Here is a 20,072-nt window from a genome sequence, read left to right as displayed (position 1 = left end):
TCGATCCTCAGACTTGAAATGTATAATATCAATCACCGACTTTCATACACGCTCCTATTTCTTCAAAACAAGTTTGATCTCCTCCTGTGTGTCTTCAAGCATCCCCACAACAAATTCCGTTGAGGGTCCATAGTTGCTAGTGACCACCCTCAACATGCGAAAAAGGACAGCATAATCTTTAATAACTTGTTTATAGATTGCCACCAACTTTCACACAAAACAATAGCCTCCACTTTTCTACCCCTTGCGGTCTTGGATTGCTTGTTTTTCCTCCATTCTTCATCAGAAAAACATGAGTCTTAGCTTCAGCTTCTTCTCATGAACACTCACAGGGTCAAGATTGCAGTGGCGAAGCGAGTGACTCCAGGTCTAACAATCTCCCTCATCTGACACACGTGACGTATCATGCTCAAGATCTTGTGGTGGCTGTAGATAAAGACGGTAAGGGCCTTCACTTTATCAATGGTTGTTTTGAAGGTTGACAACTTCTCAATGCCCTTAACCATCATGTCAATAGCATGAGCTGCACAACTGGTCCAAAAGATACTTGACCTCTTCTCCTTCAGTATTTGCTTCGCCGCCATATTTGTAGAAGCATGTCTGTGACAACCTGAATGACCTTCTGTGGCCTAATCTCCTCAATGCATGCATCCATCTACTCAAAAATGTATTCCATAGTGTGTGACCCCCGGAGCACTTAATCGACTTATAAAAAGTCATGCCTAGCCTCCTGTGGATGCACAGGTTCATGATCGACCGTATCTTCCTATCTGATCAAGCATCTGTTATTATAGAACAACCACTTTCCCCTACTCCTCCTCATGCTCCCTCAACATATACATGTTAGACGGTCGTTAGGTACATTCATAATCCCCAATAGCGCTGTACATCCACATAAAGGAGTCGGTAGAGAAGGCATGAAAAGGAATGCTATTCTCATATGTCCATCTAGCAACATGCTTGTGGACCCCACCTCTCTTCTCCTTCGTATAAGCTTCATTCACTCCAGGTTGAATCATCTTTCCCTTTGTTCTTTTTGCTAGCAAGGGATCACTAGCAGTATAAGCATCCATCGGCCCAACGGTCGGGTCGCTAGACCTCTTTGAAGATCCATCCGTTGTATGTGTAGAAGAGACAATTTCCTATCCTTCTTCAATAGTCGTTGCATCCGGCTTGTCGAACTGTGCTTCATCTTGCAATTCCATGATATGCATCTCTTTCAGTTTCTTCCTTCTGGAATTAGCATCCACAGCTTCTTACACCTTCTTCCTATTAGCGGCCAAAATCTTAGAGCACTTTACACAACTGTTAGGAGAATTGGCATTGTAAACCTCACCTTCCCTCTCCCTCCCCTCCTGAAAAACTCCATCCAAACTTAGTGTCACTCTCATCACAATCTCCACTCTTCTTTGTGTTCATCAACCACTTGGAGGACCTTTCTTCATGGTTGTAGGCAAGTAAGAGATCTCTATCTATACCCTTGTTGGAATGTTTATTCTTTAATTTAGCATTAAACTTGACAAAGACTAGATCATGTAGTTTCTTATGAGTTAGTATATTTCTCTTCTTCGTATGAATCTACAAATTAGAACCATAAAGAATAAATTAGAGTATGTTAGGCAAATGGTCAAAGTGGCTTATAAGCCACTTTGAGATGTTTAGCAAGTTGCTAATTTTAACTTATAATCCATCAAAAAATAAGCTAGGATATCGTAGCTTATTTTTGGATGGATTATAAACCCCAAGGTCTGACCAGGAAAAAGATAATTATATCTTTTATGATTTCACAAAATTAGGGTCTCATTTAATACTTACCACCAATCTCATGTCTTTTTTAGTCATTTGGACAATAATGTGGATTATATCCTATATGTTTGCCAAACACTCTACCATTGAAAATGGATTATAATCCACTAAATTTACCAAACTCTATATTACATTTCACTTGGATTATGTTCCACTCCATTTGTGGATTACCATCCAAATGGATTATAATCAAAATTTTCCAAATATGCTCTCCATCTAAAATGTGTTCTAATATTATTAAAACTTAAACGAGATATTACCCTCTCAAAAATGCTACGGTTCCTTTCTCAAGTTGAAGAGCTAATTGACAAGCTCAAAATCCTCATTACCATCATCCTCAATTCGGTAGCATCATTCCCCAAAAGATTCCATTATATAAACCAATTAATTCATAGGTGAAAACAATTGATATTTTGAAACTCCAAATAAAAATCACTGAATTAGTTTGAATGGGAAAATGTATATTTACCCGGATTAAGATTATGTTTTTTCATTTAGCTTCTGGCAAGCTCTCTTCCGAATTTATGTTGATAATCAAAGAGTTGAGATGCAATCTTACCAAGAGTGTCACTGTCATCTAGATAAAATTTCTTCATCCAGTCAACGACACCACTCATGAAGTTTCCATGCTTTTCAATCTCTATAAGAAATGGACGGTAGAAGTAGGGATTCAAATAATATCCTACTTTATTGAGTGGTTCTTTAAGCGTGGTATCTGATCTCTTATCAACAATCTTCCATATAGGAAAATATTCTTCTCTTCATCCTGAAGGGCCTCTCTAATCTCCATCCTAGCCATAAACAATTCGCCATACACATATCTCATTAACGAAATTTTATCATCATCCACTCTCCGTATAACCTTCACCAAAGGAGAAAATATCCTAAGGGCAAGATCAACACTGGCTCAAATCTTGTTGCTAAGAATGATCTCAGTAAGCTGCAAGGCTATAAACAATCAATACAAAAGTACAATACTATACTTGGTAAGACAATGCAAAAAAATACAATACTTAGTATCTCTAGTTACAAATTAGTGAGTTTTAACTTTAAAATTATAAAATTTTCCTCGCTTCTTTTGCGAAAATATCGCATTCCATCCACTCGTTAGAGACAAACATTTGCTTCAACTCTTTCTTATCTCTCAACATGTCCAAAGTGAGGAGTGCTAGCAAATCATATCACCCTAAATCTCACAAGGTCCTCTTTTGCAATTTCTCTCGTGATATGGAGACTGTGTGATTGTAGATGTGCGCCAACATAGTTCTTCCCTTCACACACTTTGAATAGGGCAGATTTTGGTTACATCCACTAACACCAAACTAATAGTGTGTACAACACAAGTTCAAAATATATTTGGCTTCTTAATTATCAAGCTTTTTCCTGTTGCTGTGTTTGATACACCATTGGTGGCGATTTTCTTAACATTCTATGGTTTCAACTCTTCAATTTCTTTCTTCACAAAGTCGCATATATAATTGCATCATGTGTGTCAGCCGATGCATTTTGTGAAGCCAAAAAGCAAATTCTTCGTTTGAATGCACCACTCTATTCATGATGCTTCTCATCTTTCGATCATCCTAAGAATCGGTCATTATAGAGTATAAACAAACATATATGCGGATACAATACGGATATGAGTAAACTAGATAATATTGGAAAAAATATAGTTCATATGATACAAGAAAGTTCATTATATGTTCGTTATATTTGAATAGCTAAGAATAAATATCTTGATAATCAAAACTAACCTCAAATGCATTAATCTAAGGATTAAAACTATTGCAACAGTATGTGCGATATATATTTAGATATTTTTTATTTTGGATACAGGTTCGATTATTTCACTAAATAACTATATTTGTAGCTATATTTTAATGGTTATAAATTATAGTAAACATATCTGTATCCTAATGAATATATATTTCTTCGGATACAGATATTTTTGTGCACCCCTATCGTCAGGGTGTGACGAGAAAACGACGGGGTCCACACTTACTGGGTTAAGACTTGTACTATGACACCCCCACTTTAGTTCCACATGGAGTAGTGTGAAAAAATGTTAGTGGGTTAAATAAAAAAGCCCAAGATCCAAGAACAACTAGTCTAGCATTTTGACAGTGGATTTTAGCCAACATCGAGTTGTTCTCGGTAGGTCTTACGACTTGTGCGCGCCAATGGGCCCGGGACGTGAAAAATGATATCAAAACAGTTGCCAGCCAGAAGTATGAAGCTAAGTGTTACACGAGGCTAAGTGTTACACCGTGTGGATGTGGTGGGAGCCAAGTCTAGAGCCTGTAGGAGCCACCTCTAGAGTCCATATTACCTGATAACGATACTAGGATGTGCCAATTATCATGTCGTGACGACGATGACGTCGTCTTTGTAAGGTGGGGTGATTGTGACACCCCAATTTTAGTCTCATATGTACTAGTGTGAAAAAATATTAGTGGGTTAAAGAGAGAAACCCAATGCCTAAGAACAACTAGTGCTACTATTTTGGCAGTGGATTTTTAGTCAACATCGGGTTGCTCTCGATGGGTCCCATGGCTTGTGCGCGCCAACGGGCTCGTGGCCCTGGGGCGTGATATGTACTTAATGGGTGCTCTATAATGACTGATGTTTAAAGTAATCAAAAGATGAGAAGCATTATGAATATAGTTGTGCATTCAGATGAAGAATGTGCTTTTTTGGCTTCACAGGATGCATTGGCCTACAAGCATGATGTGAATTATATATGCGACATTGGAGAAAGCAATTGAAAAGTTGAAGCCAGTGAATATTAAGCATATTATCACCGATGGAGCGACTGTTTGTGGAAAATTTGTAGTAAAAGAAATGAAAGAAAATTGATTTGTATTCCTTTAATCTCAGTTACAATTGGATTTCCTGATTACAAAAGAGAAGAGAATGATCTGGATTCTCCCCTTTGTTTAAATCTGGGTTCTTCACGGTGGCGATGAGATGCCTCCCTCGAATGCTCGCGTCGAGTTTGCTTCTCGTTGACGATCCGATGTCTTGTTTCACTGGAACGTAGTCTTCTCCTCACGATTTGACGTTGTGGAGAACTCTGAACGAGTTTAAAACTCTACGAAAGAGTTGATTTAACCGAAAGTCGGTTATAAGCCAAGGATGAAGAAGATCTTGTTGTCGATCTCCAAAGCTCCAATCGAAGGATGAAAGATCCTCTTTTCGCTGCTAAGAATTTCCAACAGACCGACCCTTGAACTGAATTGATTTTTAGTTATTTATAGGGGATTAAGGGGTGTAACCACCTCCTTAATTCGCTCTTAAGTGGGGCTAATGGGATGTAACCGCCCCTTAAATCACTCCTGAGTGGAGTTGTGATCCCCTCAGATCGTGAGAAATGGTTTTGGAACTGTTCAGCTCGTGTTTGAACGAGTCAAACGCAGGCCCGCGTTCTGGCAATTTTGTGTCCAAATGCAATACCTAAAAGCTTGAACGCAGCATCTGGAAGCTCGGACGCAGCGTTTGGAAGCTCATTTGAAGCGATTTAAGAGCTGCGTTTGGCAGCGGATCTGAGCTGCGTTTACAGCAATTTGGAAGCTGCGTTTGTACGATTTAAGAGCTGTGTTTGGCAGCGGATCTGAGCTGCGTTTGGAGCTGGATGTGACCTGCATTTATAGCGTTTGAAGGCTGCGTTTACAGCGATTTGGAAGCTGGGTTGGTGGTCGAATCTGAGCTGCGTTTGCAGCTTTTGGAGCTGCGTTTGCAACTTTTGGAGCTGCATTTGAGCTGCGTTCGTGGCTATGAACGCGGCGCATCTTGATGCTGGTACGCGGGGAGGACTTCCACGTCTTGATTTGAGAAGACCGTCGATTTGTAGTCTTTTTCTATCGAAGTTTTGTAAAGATCGTCATTTTATAATCTTTACTTTAGCTCTTTGATATGTAAGAGTCGTCAGATTGTAACTCTCGATGTTGATTGTGAAGGCTGGTGAACTAGAGCTCTCATCGGTTGTCGTGAAGGTCGTCAGATTGTAACCTTCAGCGATCTACGTGAAAGTCTTCAAATTGTAGCCTTCTGGAAGTCGTCAGATTGTAACTTCCATCATCGGTGTTTTGATGGGGATCAGCTATCTATTGTGATTTTTTGACAGCCTACAGAACCCCCTCCAAAGTTTTCGAAAGTTCGCGGTTGACTGAGACGAATTTTCGGAATACTTTGGATTTCAGCTCTGATCTTGGAGCTGTTGATTCCTTGTTATAAAGGATTTGTTCTCTGCATTTGCTTCGAAGGCATCTTGGTTGAAGGGATTTGCCACGTAGGACCTGTGTGAAGGTATGCGCCATAATCCTGCTTCTGGAATGTGGGGGTGAACCCTGCATTTTGAACTTGAGATGCGGGTCTCACCCTTGCATATTGAATTTGGAACACGGGTGTGACCTCGGCGTTCGGTTTTTGCATCGCGGGTTTTACCTCAACGTTTTGACTTAAGACATGGATGTGGCTTCCGTGCATTTTTGACTAAGTCTTTGAGACTTGTCTTTAGCTCATCTGTTTTAAGTCTCGGCTCACATCCATTAAGCTGATGGGCCTGCAAACGTGCATAGGATTTTTGGCAAACCCTCAGCCATCAACGGATTTGATAAGCCTTTACCGACTACCGTTTGAGTCGGGCTAGCATGTGGATTGTCTAAGTCCGTTCCACATGTAATGTTGTGCTAAGAGAATGAACCCTCTTAGACTTGATGCTATGATTTTGAATACATAGACTTTGTCATTTTCACGGGAAACGACTAACCGGCAACGCGTGTTAGGCGTAGGTTTATCTCTAATTAGGGATCGAGATAAAGTCCCCCATACGTAAAAGACATGGATTTTGGTGCTACGATGTTGAATACGTAGACTTTGTCGTTATTTCTTCCTGTGTTACTTGAAACACTGAAAGAAAGTTAGAAGCGCCAGAGGTGTAATATTAACTTGGCATGAATTTTCGCTTAGAGTGAAATTCAGAAATTTTCTTTATTATCACTAGGATAATTCCAGAAAATAATTAATTCGTTGGGGATTTTATAATGACAACTTGCTATTCTTGTTGAAAAAGGATTAACAAGTTCATTGGGGGGGTTTGTCTGTTAGAGGTGTGATGTTAACCTAACAGTATTTTATGGACCTATCGCTCTATTGAAGAGAGTCGATAAGTTGGTTTGGTTGTCAGAGGTGTGATGTTAACTTGACTGGTTTGTGAACCTATCGCTCTATTAAAGAGAGTTGATAAGTTGATTTTGTCAGAGGTGTTTGATATTAACGTGACAAGAGAATGTTGCGATCGGAGCAACTTTGAGAACTTATCGCTCTATTGGGGAGAGTCGATAAGTTAATTGTCAGAGGTTTGGTGTTAACATGACGGGAATTTGTTGTGATCGGAGCAACTTTGTGGACTTATCATCCTATTGAAGAGGATTAATAAGTTGATTTTGTCAGAGGTGTGATATTAACATGACATGAATTTGTGTTGCGATGAGAGCAACTTTGTGGACTTATCATCCTATTGACGAGGATTGATAAGTGGGTTGTCAGAGGTATGATGTTAACGTGACAAGATTGTGTTGCGATGGGAGCAACTTTGTGGACTTATTATCCTATTGATGAGGATTGATAAGTGGATTGTCAGAGGTTTGGTGTTAACATGACAAAAATTTGTTGCGATCGGAGCAACTTTATGGACTTATTATCCTATTGAAGAAGATTGATAAGTGAATTTTGTCATAGGTGTGATATTAACGTGACAGGAAGATGTTGCGATCAGGACAACTTTGAGGACCTATCGCTCTATTGAAGAGAGTCGATAAGTTGATTTTGTCAGAGGTTTAGTGTTAACGTGACAGGAATTTGTTGCGATTGGAGCAACTTTGTGGACTTATCATCCTATTGACGATGATTGATAAGTGGGTTTTTGTCAGAGGTATGATGTTAACGTGACAAGATTGTGTTGCGATTGGAGTAACTTTGTGGACTTATTATCCTATTGAAGAGAATTGATAAGTGAATTGTCAGAGGTTTGGTGTTAACATGACAGGAATTTGTTACGATCAGAGCAACTTTATGGACTTATCATCCTATCGAAGAGGATTAATAAGTTGATTTTGTTAGAGGTGTGATATTAATATGACAGGAAAATGTTGCGATCAGGGCAATTTTGAGGACTTATCGCTCTATTGGGGAGAGTGGATAAGTTAATTGTCAGAGGTTTGGTGTTAACATGACGGAAATTTGTTGCGATCGGAGCAACTTTGTGGACTTATCATCCTATTGGTGAGGATTGATAAGTAGATTGTCAGAGGTATGGTGTTAACATGACAAGAGAATGTGTTGCGATTGGAGCAACTTTGTGGACTTATCATCCTATTGACGAAGATTGATAAGTGGGTTTTATCAGAGGTTTAGTGTTAACGTGACAGGATTTGTGTACTTGTGATTTGAACAAGATTTTGGGGACTAGCGTCTCGCTGGGGAGAATTGCTAAGTGAGTGTATCATCAGAAGCGATGAATTTTGATACTAAGATTTTGAAAACTTAGTGTCTTACTGGGGAAGATTGCGATTTGAGCAATTTTGAGGACCTATCATCCTATTGAAGAGGATTGATAAGTTGATTGTCAGAGGTATATTATTAACGTGACAAATTGGAGCGATGCCAGCTGCATTCATACTCTGTGGGGTGATGATCGTCAGAAGTGTAATGTTAACTTGACGATGTGAAAGATTTATTACTCTTAATCTAATGGATTCCAAGTAACCAACCCCCAGTCTTGATTAAGACTTAGCAGGGGAATAAAAAGAGATAGACAAGGCACATCACCAAGTGGGGCACTATCCATGAAGTCGGAATAGAGGTACATCACCTGGTAGGTCATTATCTGATGAGTTTGACTATCAGAGGTAACTGTTAACATGATAGTTTTGTGGACCCGCCATCCTACTTGAAGAGGATTGGTGGGGGGATTTGGAGGAAAAGGACTATCAGAGGTGACAGTTAACGTGATAGTTTTGGTGGACCCGACATCCTACTTGAAGAGGATTGGTGGGGGAATTTGGAGGAAAAGGACTATCAGAGGTGACGGTTAACGTGATAGTTTTCGTGGTTGACGGAGGTGTTCTATTGAACATGACAACTCAGAAAATTTATTGCTCATAATCGAATGAACTACAAATAAACCAACCCCCAGTCTTGAACAAGTACAGAGGGGAAAATGGTAGACATGGCACATCGCCTAACGGGCCACTATCTAATTAGGTTGACTATCAGAGGTAATTGTTAACGTGATAGTTGTTGGACCTGCCATCCTACTGAAGAGGAGGTTTAGCTTCAGTGGCCGTAGTATCTTCCGGTTCTGACTGGGAAGAGTGAGCTTGGTCCGATTGCTCATGTGATGGTTGGGCTTGGTCCGATTGCTCAGGTTGATCCTGCCTACTTTGTTCTTCAGCTTTGATCCTGGCAATAATCTTTTGAGCCTGTTCGCCTTGAGAGATTAGTTGTCTCCAAGAACGGCATTCTGCAACCCTCATTTGTGCTAGAAGGTTGGTCTGCAAGTTGTGTCGACATGTCTTTACTAAGGTAGACTGTGTCATACCTGTCGGGCATCGAAGAGCCATGCTTCGGAACCTCTTGACGAAAGTTGTCGGGCATCGAAGAGCCATGCTTCGGAACCTCTTGACGAAAGTTTTGACAGACTCCCTCTTCTTCTGTTTAGTGGCGAGGAGGGTATGAATGGAGACTTCTGTATCCTCTTCAAAGAATCTTGACAGGAAGAGTCTCTCTAGATCTGTCCACTTTTGGATACATCCCACAGGAAGTTTCCTGAACCATTCAAAGGCAACTCCCTTGAAGGTGCCAATGAATAATCGAGCTAGTATGGCGTCATTTGATATCGCATTCCCAGTCTGTGACTTGAAATGATAGATATGTTGGTTCGGTGATCCCGTGCCGTCAAAAGTTTGTAGCGTCGGGACCTCGAATTTTGGAGGATAAGGGGCTGCATCTCATTCAGCAGGATAGGGTCTGACAACTCCCTCTTCTTGGAGCTCGCTTCTGTTAGAAATGACATTGAGGCAGGCTTTCAATTCTTCCATTTTGACAGACTGGAGATTTGTTCGTTCTCTGTCTCTCTTCCTTCATCAGGTTGTGGACTTCTTGGTCAGAAGCCGTGTCATCAACCACTTTTTCTTTCCCTTTGCTTGTGTGAGGTCGGGATGAAGAAGTTTTTCCTCTCCGGGAGGATTCTTGCCTAGGTGGCGAATCTGTCTTCTGAGATTTAGCCTTGTCTGCGACGAGTTGAGTCAACAGGTCTAGGAGTTCATTGAGGGTCTTCTGCTGTAATTTGAGCATGGCGTCTTGCTCAGCAACCCTCTTTGAAAGATCTTCAGAATGTTCTGCCATGTGGGTGAAGCTCTCATGCCCAATGAAAGAGCTTGATGATTGAGACTCCGCAATGGCTGAGTGTTCATCATCGGAATTAGTTCCTGTGGCTAACCTCCGATAGTTGACAGGGGGAATGGCTCATGTTCGCGTCCGAGTGCGTTGGTAGATTCCTTCAAACTCGTTAGCGATTTCTCTGACGGTCGGCGAACGACTTGTCTCTGAGTCATCGGAATTAGGACTTCCGATCACATTGATAGTGACTTCAGGATACTCGGTCTCTGGAGACTTCTTCTTGTGAGAACGTCGTCGTTGGTTGGGCAAAACAACATTCGTAAATTGGTTGAACACTAACAGTTGGGCCGCATATAAGCAGCATTGACATCCCGAGAGGCCCGTAGAAATCAGCCGTTCATATTGGAATGAACGAATGACTTGTTGCATCGGTCTTTCTCTCGATATGAACTCTCTCAAATCTGTTGTGAAGATTCGAGGAGAACTACTCACAGATCGTGAGGTTTGAATTGGAACCCCCAGTCCATGATTGGACAGGACTGGTTCTTGGTGAATATGGATCTGGTTGAGATGCCTTGAATCCATAAACTTCTTATATCCGTCCCTCAACCTAGTCGCGCTACGCAGAGTATTCGGGGGTCTCGCTGCCCGGTCAGCGAGCCGGGGGTCCAGGGGGCGGCGCGCCCCTGGCCAGGGGTCGGGGGATGGAATACCCCCCCGGCGGGGTTCGGAGGCAGCGCCGAACTCCACGGTATACACCAGGTTCCATATTGGATTTCGTCACCCGAACGCATGCCTGAGCTCTAGGTTTTGCTTGTGAAACGCCACCCTGAGGGCTGCGTTTGCTTGGCTCTGCAGAGCTCGCGTTGGGCTCAAAAACGCGGAGCTCGCGTTGATTGAAGGATCGACTTTTTTGGAGTTGTGCGAAGCTAGCGTCTCTCGCAGAAGGGGACTGTATGACAGTGCAACCCCCACAGGGACAGCTACTTTCGGCGAGTCGGCCACATCTGGAGTTTTAGTCTCCTTGAAAACTTTGCTGATCTTGCGCATAGCCTTGGGGCTAAGGGATCCGGATGAGAGGGCCTCCTCAAACTTGGCTTGATCAAACTCTACAATAAGAGTTTCGACGGTTGTTCCAATGAGATGAACGTCGGATTGCGTCACCACTTCTTCGTTAGAGAAGCTCGTCCCCAGCAGAGTCGCCATCTTTTGTTTGTGAAAAATTTACAGTAAAAGAAATGAAAGAAAATTGATTTGTATTCCTTTAATCTCAGTTACAATTGGATTTCCTGATTATAAAAGAGAAGAGAATGATCTGGATTCTCCCCTTTGTTTAAATCTGGGTTCTTCACAGTGGCGATGAGATGCCTCCCTCGAATGCTCGCGTCGAGTTTGCTTCTCGTTGACGATCCGATGTCTTGTTTCACTGGAACGTAGTCTTCTCCTCACGATTTGACGTTGTGAAGAACTCTGAACGAGTTTAAAACTCTACGAAAGAGTTGATTTAACCGAAAGTCGGTTATAAGCCAAGGATGAAGAAGATCTTGTTGTCGATCTCCAAAGCTCCAACCGAATGATGAAGGATCCTCTTTTCGCTGTCAAGAATTTCCAACAGACCGACCCTTGAACTGAATTGATTTTCAGTTATTTATAGGGGATTAAGGGGTGTAACCACCTCCTTAATTCGCTCCTAAGTGGGGCTAATGGGATGTAACCGCCCCTTAAATCACTTCTGAGTGGAGTTGTGATCCCCTCAGATCGTGAGAAACGGTTTTGGAACCGTTCAGCTCGTGTTTGAACGAGTCAAACGCAGGCCCGCGTTCTGGCATGAATTTTGTGTCCAAATGCAATGCCTAAAAGCTTGAACGCAGCATCTGGAAGCTCGGACGCAGCGTTTGGAAGCTCATTTGCAGCGATTTAAGAGCTGCGTTTGGCAGCGGATCTGAGCTGCGTTTACAGCAATTTGGAAGCTGCGTTTGTACGATTTAAGAGCTGCGTTTGGCAGCGGATCTGAGCTACGTTTGGAGCTGGATGTGACCTGCGTTTATAGCGTTTGAAGGCTGCGTTTACAGCGATTTGGAAGCTGCGTTGGTGGCCGAATCTGAGATGCGTTTGCAGCTTTTGGAGCTGCGTTTGCAACTTTTGGAGCTGCATTTGAGCTGCGTTCGTGGCTATGAACGCGGCGCATCCTGATGCTGGTACGCGGGGAGGACTTCCACGTCTTGATTTGAGGAGACCGTCGATTTGTAGTCTCTTTCTATCGAAGTTTTGTAAAGATCGTTATTTTGTAATCTTTACTTTAGCTCTTTGATATGCAAGAGTCGTCAGATTGTAACTCTCGATGTTGATTGTGAAGGCTGTTGAACTAGAGCTCTCATCGGTTGTCGTGAAGGTCGTCAGATTGTAACCTTCAGCGATCTACGTGAAAGTCTTCAAATTGTAGCCTTCTGGAAGTCGTCAGATTGTAACTTCCATCATCGGTGTTTTGATGGGGATCAGCTATCTATTGTGATTTTTTGACAGCCTACAGCGACAAGCAAGATGACGGTTACAAAAAGCTTCGCAATGAAGAAGCCAAACATATATCGAACAACTTGTGTGAAAAACTATTAAAGATGTTAGTTGATACAGTCAAAATTCAGCATATTTAGAGTTTGATTGCAAAGGGAAGAACAATGTTGTTGTACCTCTATTGCCACTCCATAATGTGGGCTTTTTCATCATGTCCGACGAGTCTTTGGGCTCTGTTTAATGATCAAATTGCCCTTCGTGGGGTCCATACCATATTAAGTTGATTCTATCTACATTTTTGACAGCTTAATAAAATAGCAACAAAATGTTTACCAAATTATGTGGGATCATGTGGCTTCATCCCACGAGCCGAGAACTTCAACCCATATGTGATCACAAAAGGGCGATGATGGTGATGATGAGAATGGAAAAGATGGAGACTAGCATATTCCATCCCGATGCTTGTGGTCGACGGTGTTAGTTCCTTTAGGAGGAGAAGAATAAAGCCATTGCATTAAGACGCAAAGAAAAATCCATGCAAAGAACAAAAAGAGAAAAAGAAAAATAATAACATTGCATTGCCATAGTAAGAATGTAAAGGAATATAGAAATCTTAGAAAGCAAAGGAAAAGAGCAATACATAATTGAAATGAAGAGATGTCTCACTTATTTGAAAAAGGAAATTGATGATGAATCAATTGAAGCAAAAAAGGAAGTTTGATGATGAATCAATTAAAGCAAAAAAGGAAGTTCATGATGAATCATTTGAGATGACCTGAACCTTTATATTTATTGTGATGGAAAGTGCAAAAGAGGCTCTCACGGTGCACAATTTACTACAACCTATTAGGCATCCTACTAGCCCATCATTGCATTTTTTTTTTTCCAAAGCAAATATGACAAAGACCATTTATTTGTGTTCTCTCATCATTTGCCAAAGCAGTTCTCCCACAAAAATGATAGGAAAAAGTTGAATACTTGCCTGTCCTCTATCATGGCCATGACGAAATGCAATGCTTAAAAGGGTGTTATGATGTGTCTTCCATTGCTTGATATAAACCCTTCATCAACAGCCAAATCAATGAAGGATAGCAGTGAATTGTAATACTCATCAACATTCAGAACACTGACTTGAAAGCCATTTTTTTCTTTAAAGCAATGCTTTGGAAAGGATGCAAGAATCTCATACAATAAGAATCTCATGCATTAAGAAGTATTTCCAGAACCCCTTTAGGTGCCTGAAGATGCGTGCTAAACAAGTCTGAGTATGATATTTTGAGTATTGTGCATGTTTAACATTATAATTGGGTACAGTGCCAACTGTTAAACCTCCAGAAAGATTCATACCATATTATATAACATGTGTAATGTAATACCCCAAGAGGGTAATGTGATTAGTATTGATAGATTTGATTGGAATACTCATACCACCAAGAGATTGTAACTTCCATCATCGGTGTTTTGATGGGGATCAGCTATCTATTGTGATTTTTTGACAGCCTACAGCGACAAGCAAGATGACGGTTACAAAAAGCTTCGCAATGAAGAAGCCAAACATATATCGAACAACTTGTGTGAAAAACTATTAAAGATGTTAGTTGATACAGTCAAAATTCAGCATATTTAGAGTTTGATTGCAAAGGGAAGAACAATGTTGTTGTACCTCTATTGCCACTCCATAATGTGGGCTTTTTCATCATGTCCGACGAGTCTTTGGGCTCTGTTTAATGATCAAATTGCCCTTCGTGGGGTCCATACCATATTAAGTTGATTCTATCTACATTTTTGACAGCTTAATAAAATAGCAACAAAATGTTTACCAAATTATGTGGGATCATGTGGCTTCATCCCACGAGCCGAGAACTTCAACCCATATGTGATCACAAAAGGGCGATGATGGTGATGATGAGAATGGAAAAGATGGAGACTAGCATATTCCATCCCGATGCTTGTGGTCGACGGTGTTAGTTCCTTTAGGAGGAGAAGAATAAAGCCATTGCATTAAGACGCAAAGAAAAATCCATGCAAAGAACAAAAAGAGAAAAAGAAAAATAATAACATTGCATTGCCATAGTAAGAATGTAAAGGAATATAGAAATCTTAGAAAGCAAAGGAAAAGAGCAATACATAATTGAAATGAAGAGATGTCTCACTTATTTGAAAAAGGAAATTGATGATGAATCAATTGAAGCAAAAAAGGAAGTTTGATGATGAATCAATTAAAGCAAAAAAGGAAGTTCATGATGAATCATTTGAGATGACCTGAACCTTTATATTTATTGTGATGGAAAGTGCAAAAGAGGCTCTCACGGTGCACAATTTACTACAACCTATTAGGCATCCTACTAGCCCATCATTGCATTTTTTTTTTTCCAAAGCAAATATGACAAAGACCATTTATTTGTGTTCTCTCATCATTTGCCAAAGCAGTTCTCCCACAAAAATGATAGGAAAAAGTTGAATACTTGCCTGTCCTCTATCATGGCCATGACGAAATGCAATGCTTAAAAGGGTGTTATGATGTGTCTTCCATTGCTTGATATAAACCCTTCATCAACAGCCAAATCAATGAAGGATAGCAGTGAATTGTAATACTCATCAACATTCAGAACACTGACTTGAAAGCCATTTTTTTCTTTAAAGCAATGCTTTGGAAAGGATGCAAGAATCTCATACAATAAGAATCTCATGCATTAAGAAGTATTTCCAGAACCCCTTTAGGTGCCTGAAGATGCGTGCTAAACAAGTCTGAGTATGATATTTTGAGTATTGTGCATGTTTAACATTATAATTGGGTACAGTGCCAACTGTTAAACCTCCAGAAAGATTCATACCATATTATATAACATGTGTAATGTAATACCCCAAGAGGGTAATGTGATTAGTATTGATAGATTTGATTGGAATACTCATACCACCAAGATGCATCTTCTTTTCGGGAACCTAACTCTTAGAAACTCCAAAGTTAAGCGTGCTTGGCCTGGAGAAATTCTAAGATGGGTGACCCACTGGGAAGTTTTCCAGGGAGCGCGTGAGTGAGGACAAAACGTGCTGAAAAGACATGTGGTGGTTTGTGAGGCCAGTCCATCAGATCTAATAACGTACCGACTCCGGGATTCCGGGGCGGGGCGTTACAAATGGTATCAGAGCCAAACCAACCGGAATTGTGAGAGCTAAGTGCTATGCGGCGCAAAGTGCTACGTCAAGAGGGCGGGAGCCACCTCTTGAGGCCGTAGGAGCCACCTCTAGAATCTCACACGGATGGTACGGTCTTAGATGATATGGTTTGGCACAACGAGGACGTTGTGAGTTTAAGTGGGGGAGTATGTAATACCCCAAGAGGGTAATGTGATTAGTATTGATAGATTTGATTGGAATACTCATACCACCAAGATGCATCTTCTTTTCGGGAACCTAACTCTTAGAAACTCCAAAGTTAAGCGTGCTTGGCCTGGAGAAATTCTAAGATGGGTGACCCACTGGGAAGTTTTCCAGGGAGCGCGTGAGTGAGGACAAAACGTGCTGAAAAGACATGTGGTGGTTTGTGAGGCCAGTCCATCAGATCTAATAACGTACCGACTCCGGGATTCCGGGGCGGGGCGTTACATGTAAAGCATGTAAAGATATTGAAATCCAACCTGAGATTCATGGATGTATGAACTTGATTACATGAAACATGACCCAATACATGATGGACTTTTATACATGCGTGAGATTTAAAAACATGATCCTAAGCACAAGATACATGAAAAATCAATAACTTATTAATTAGGTGTGTTTGGTAATCAAAGTGATTTTATTGTAGTGTTTTTGTAGAAAAACACCATGTCATGGTGTTTTTTTCAAACATGTTTTGAAAACACCATTTATAATTATTATTTATATAGCGGTGGTGGTGGCGGCGGGCGGCGACGGCCGGGCCGACGGATGGCAGGCAGACGATGACTATTGGCGGGTGGCTGGCCGGCCGCACGGGCGGCGCCGCTGTGGGCAGCGGCTTAGATGAAAAAACATAATCTCAAAACACATTTTTGGTGTTTTGAGAAAAGTGTTTATTTTTTGGATTTTGTAAAGGGTCAAGTCAAAAAAACGTCCCGGTTGCCAAACACGTTTCATTGTCCAAAAAAAAAAAATCAGAAACAGCAAAAACGCCACGGTTTCCAAACGCTCCCAATTATGGGACTTGTTTTTTATTTAAGAATATACTATCATAAATCACATCCAAAATATTCTCATAAATCCTGTGTAACATGGTCATTGATGGAGCATAGTTAGCTGAGGAAGCTAAATAAATGACATGGACAAGGGTAAAACTAGATATGGGTTTCGTGCCATAAACACATGTAAGTTATATATTTAGTTACTTTTCAGAACAAATCATGAGAACATTATTGACTAAAATAAAAACTCAGTACAACATACGCTTACTTTTGTATGTTTCTGATAGTTCTGTTCAATTCGCACTTGGTATGCTTCCAAGTATAGATCACCTCTTCTTTTATAACCCTCTTTATTTCCCTAATTGACTGACTAAGCAAATCTTACTTGGGAATTCTTTGTAATTTGAAGCCTTAATTTTAATGATGTGTTGACTCATGGTATCTTCTTGCCAGGTGACATTCCAGAAAAGAATGCACTTTCATTTAGGGTCAAACTTTCTAACCTTCAATTTGAAAATTTTCAAGTACACTCAAACAACATATCATGCAATTAAGCTGATCTCTTCTAAATTTGTTTTACGGATACCAATTCCATACTGTTACTTTGTAAGCTTAATTGGGGATGTATAACTGGACAGAATGTCTGACATGTCATCCAAAATTTTATTTTGTAAGGCTTGCTGCAATGCAAAGGGTTTTGCATGACATTTATTATTTTTGGGTAATTATCTGCGATATATTTGAATTCTCATGATATATCAAGTGATTTTTTAGATTTTTTTTGATAGATAAAGCAACACTTGAAAAAGTGGGCAAAATGAACGCATATCAAGTTTCCAGTTAACATGTTTTACAATTTGAGTTTGAGTTTATGGGTCACTTGATCCCTAGACCAAAACATGAACCCTCGTTATATAAATCTTACAATAATAGTAGAGCTTAATTTGCCTCGCCTTTTTTCGTGTCAAGAGTCTCTTTCCCCTCTTCTATCTGTCCTTCCTTCACTTTAGACTGTACATTGCTAGCAGTAAGCCCCTCCCTTTCTCGTTCTCCCTGCCTCTCTCGTGACTCCTCTTAGTTCTCAGGCTCTCAGCCCCCTAAACATTACATAATTTTACTTTTTTTTTTAAGTTAGGATTTCCTTGAGTATGTCTATGTTATGTATATGAATTATCCTTGCTGATATTTCAATTTTTACTAAATGTCCCTGGGTATTCGGATATCAGCCACATCCGATATGTGGGATTGTTCCACCTGATATACTACATTTATAACACTCAGGGGTAAACAAAGCGGATGTGAGCAAATACAAATCGTCAAGTTCTAGGTATCTTGAATGGAATGGAGAGTTGCCTGCTATTGAGTTGGCTCTAGTTAGGTATTGCATAAACACTAAAAATAGCTTACTATTGTTCCTTTCGAACATAATTTTGGAGGAACAATGCGAAGTTATTTAATTCATCTTGTGCCTTGTGAACTTAGTTTTGGTAGAACAATGCGAGAACTCTTTATGCCTTCGCTGCGTTGTTGTATGTGTACTATAACAATTTACTTTCGTGAATAAGCAATTTACCTAGTAGAAACCTACAGTATACATGACTGGATTCTTTTTGGGGTGGTGAGTACCCGTTGTAGTGATACAAGTTGAAAAAAATATGCAGTTTTCATGAAAACAGTTGAATATTATATTTTATACACCTTTAATTGTCTTGAGAAAGACTACGGGTGGAGAGAAACGCCCTAAACATCCTAACAACTCGTAGCTGTTGACCGGGCTGCAAATGCGCCAATCATATCTATTTAAATATTTGACATCTTTTGGCCTTCTCATCTACCATTTCCTACCAAATAATTTTAGTAGAAGGTGCAGAGTTTGATGGAGTAATTGTAGCAATTAGTTCTTATGGGTTACAACAGTCATAAGATCATGTGAAGGGTCCAGTATATTTAATGGCTTACTGCCATTTGTGACCTTATCTCCTTATTCCTTCTTTTGGCCAAATGAACATTATTGACATGCGGTGTTAAAAAATTACTCTCCCGTGAGGCCGTGTAATATTCAATGTCTTGCATTAACAGTTCACTAGGTTAATTTGCTTCATTGCACAAAGCTCTGCTACCATCAATTCATAGGCCTGTATCTTGTAGTTGGCTTAGCTTCTGAGGATCACTTTTTTCCAATCTCGTTTAGCATTCTTTAGGTTTTGGTTCGCTACCTTAAATACTTTCCTGTTTCATTCTTTTCTATGTACGTATTGGTGACTAATAGTCTGCTTCTGTCCTGGTATTTTACTGATAATTTTTAAAAAAATTTAATTTTGTAATTGCTCTATACATAATACATTTGTCTGTCAATTGTAATGCCTGCACATATAGCTCAGCCATCTCACTTGACCTTCATACTCACCTTCTAGTTATGATTTATTGCAACATTATGACACGGTATGGGAGGACAAGCTGACAACATCTCTTTGGTTTTTGGTTTTTATTGCAGGGGGGGCCAGCCCAGATCAGCTACGGTTTGGTATTCTAACAACAAAGTTCAGTCCCAAGCCTACAGCCAGCCCTGCAGAAAAGAATAAGACGGACGGTCCAATACTTCACGATAATGAAAGATTCAGCTACCAGTGTGCTTTCTTTCATGCATGGAGGTTTGGTTTATGGTTGCAGTTGAGCCATTAATGCACTCGGAATCTAGGGGCCCTCTTGATCTCTGACAGAAATTAGCATCAGTTTCGTGTACAAGCCGTTTCCCTATGTGCATGCATTGATGACCGGTTAGTTGGCCTCGCTGTTAGCTTCTTCATCATCAGAGACGCATATCATTTGCTGCCTCGCCTATCGCGTCGTTGTTCCTGTACTCTCTAGAGCGCTATTCTTTTGTGTAACCTTCCTTTTAATGTTGCTCCTTTTGATCTTAATCGGATAACGATGAGCGCGTTATTGCGGAATAGAGCATCGGACAGCACTCATATGCTGGGCTGATGTTAACATTTAACACTGCACTCAAGTCGATATATACAGTGTTTAATTGGACAGCTATAGGTGATTATGTTAAATTATTGTTATAAGCGTGTCTTATGACTGGAAAATGAAACAGGCTTCCTCCGCTGGGATGGTGATAAATGCAGGACATTAATTGTTTGTTTCTCTACGCATATGATAAAATTATGTGATATATGTGACTCAATTTGCTTT

The 20,072-nt window shown here is 40.4% G+C and overlaps 1 long non-coding RNA gene across 1 annotated transcript in view; it reads left to right on the top strand.

The window, feature by feature from the left end:
* LOC109842939 overlaps nucleotides 1–20,072 on the top strand; it is a 24,117-nt gene extending 4,045 nt beyond the window's left edge. Inside the window, exon 3 of the long non-coding RNA XR_002247450.1 lies at nucleotides 19,369–20,072. This is a non-coding gene — a long non-coding RNA (uncharacterized LOC109842939). The remainder of the gene's footprint in view (nucleotides 1–19,368) is intronic.

The sequence above is a fragment of the Asparagus officinalis genome, chromosome 5, assembly GCF_001876935.1.
Source record: "Asparagus officinalis chromosome 5, Aspof.V1, whole genome shotgun sequence".
NCBI lineage: Eukaryota > Viridiplantae > Streptophyta > Magnoliopsida > Asparagales > Asparagaceae > Asparagus > Asparagus officinalis.
This window is presented reverse-complemented; position numbering and strand designations above follow the sequence as displayed.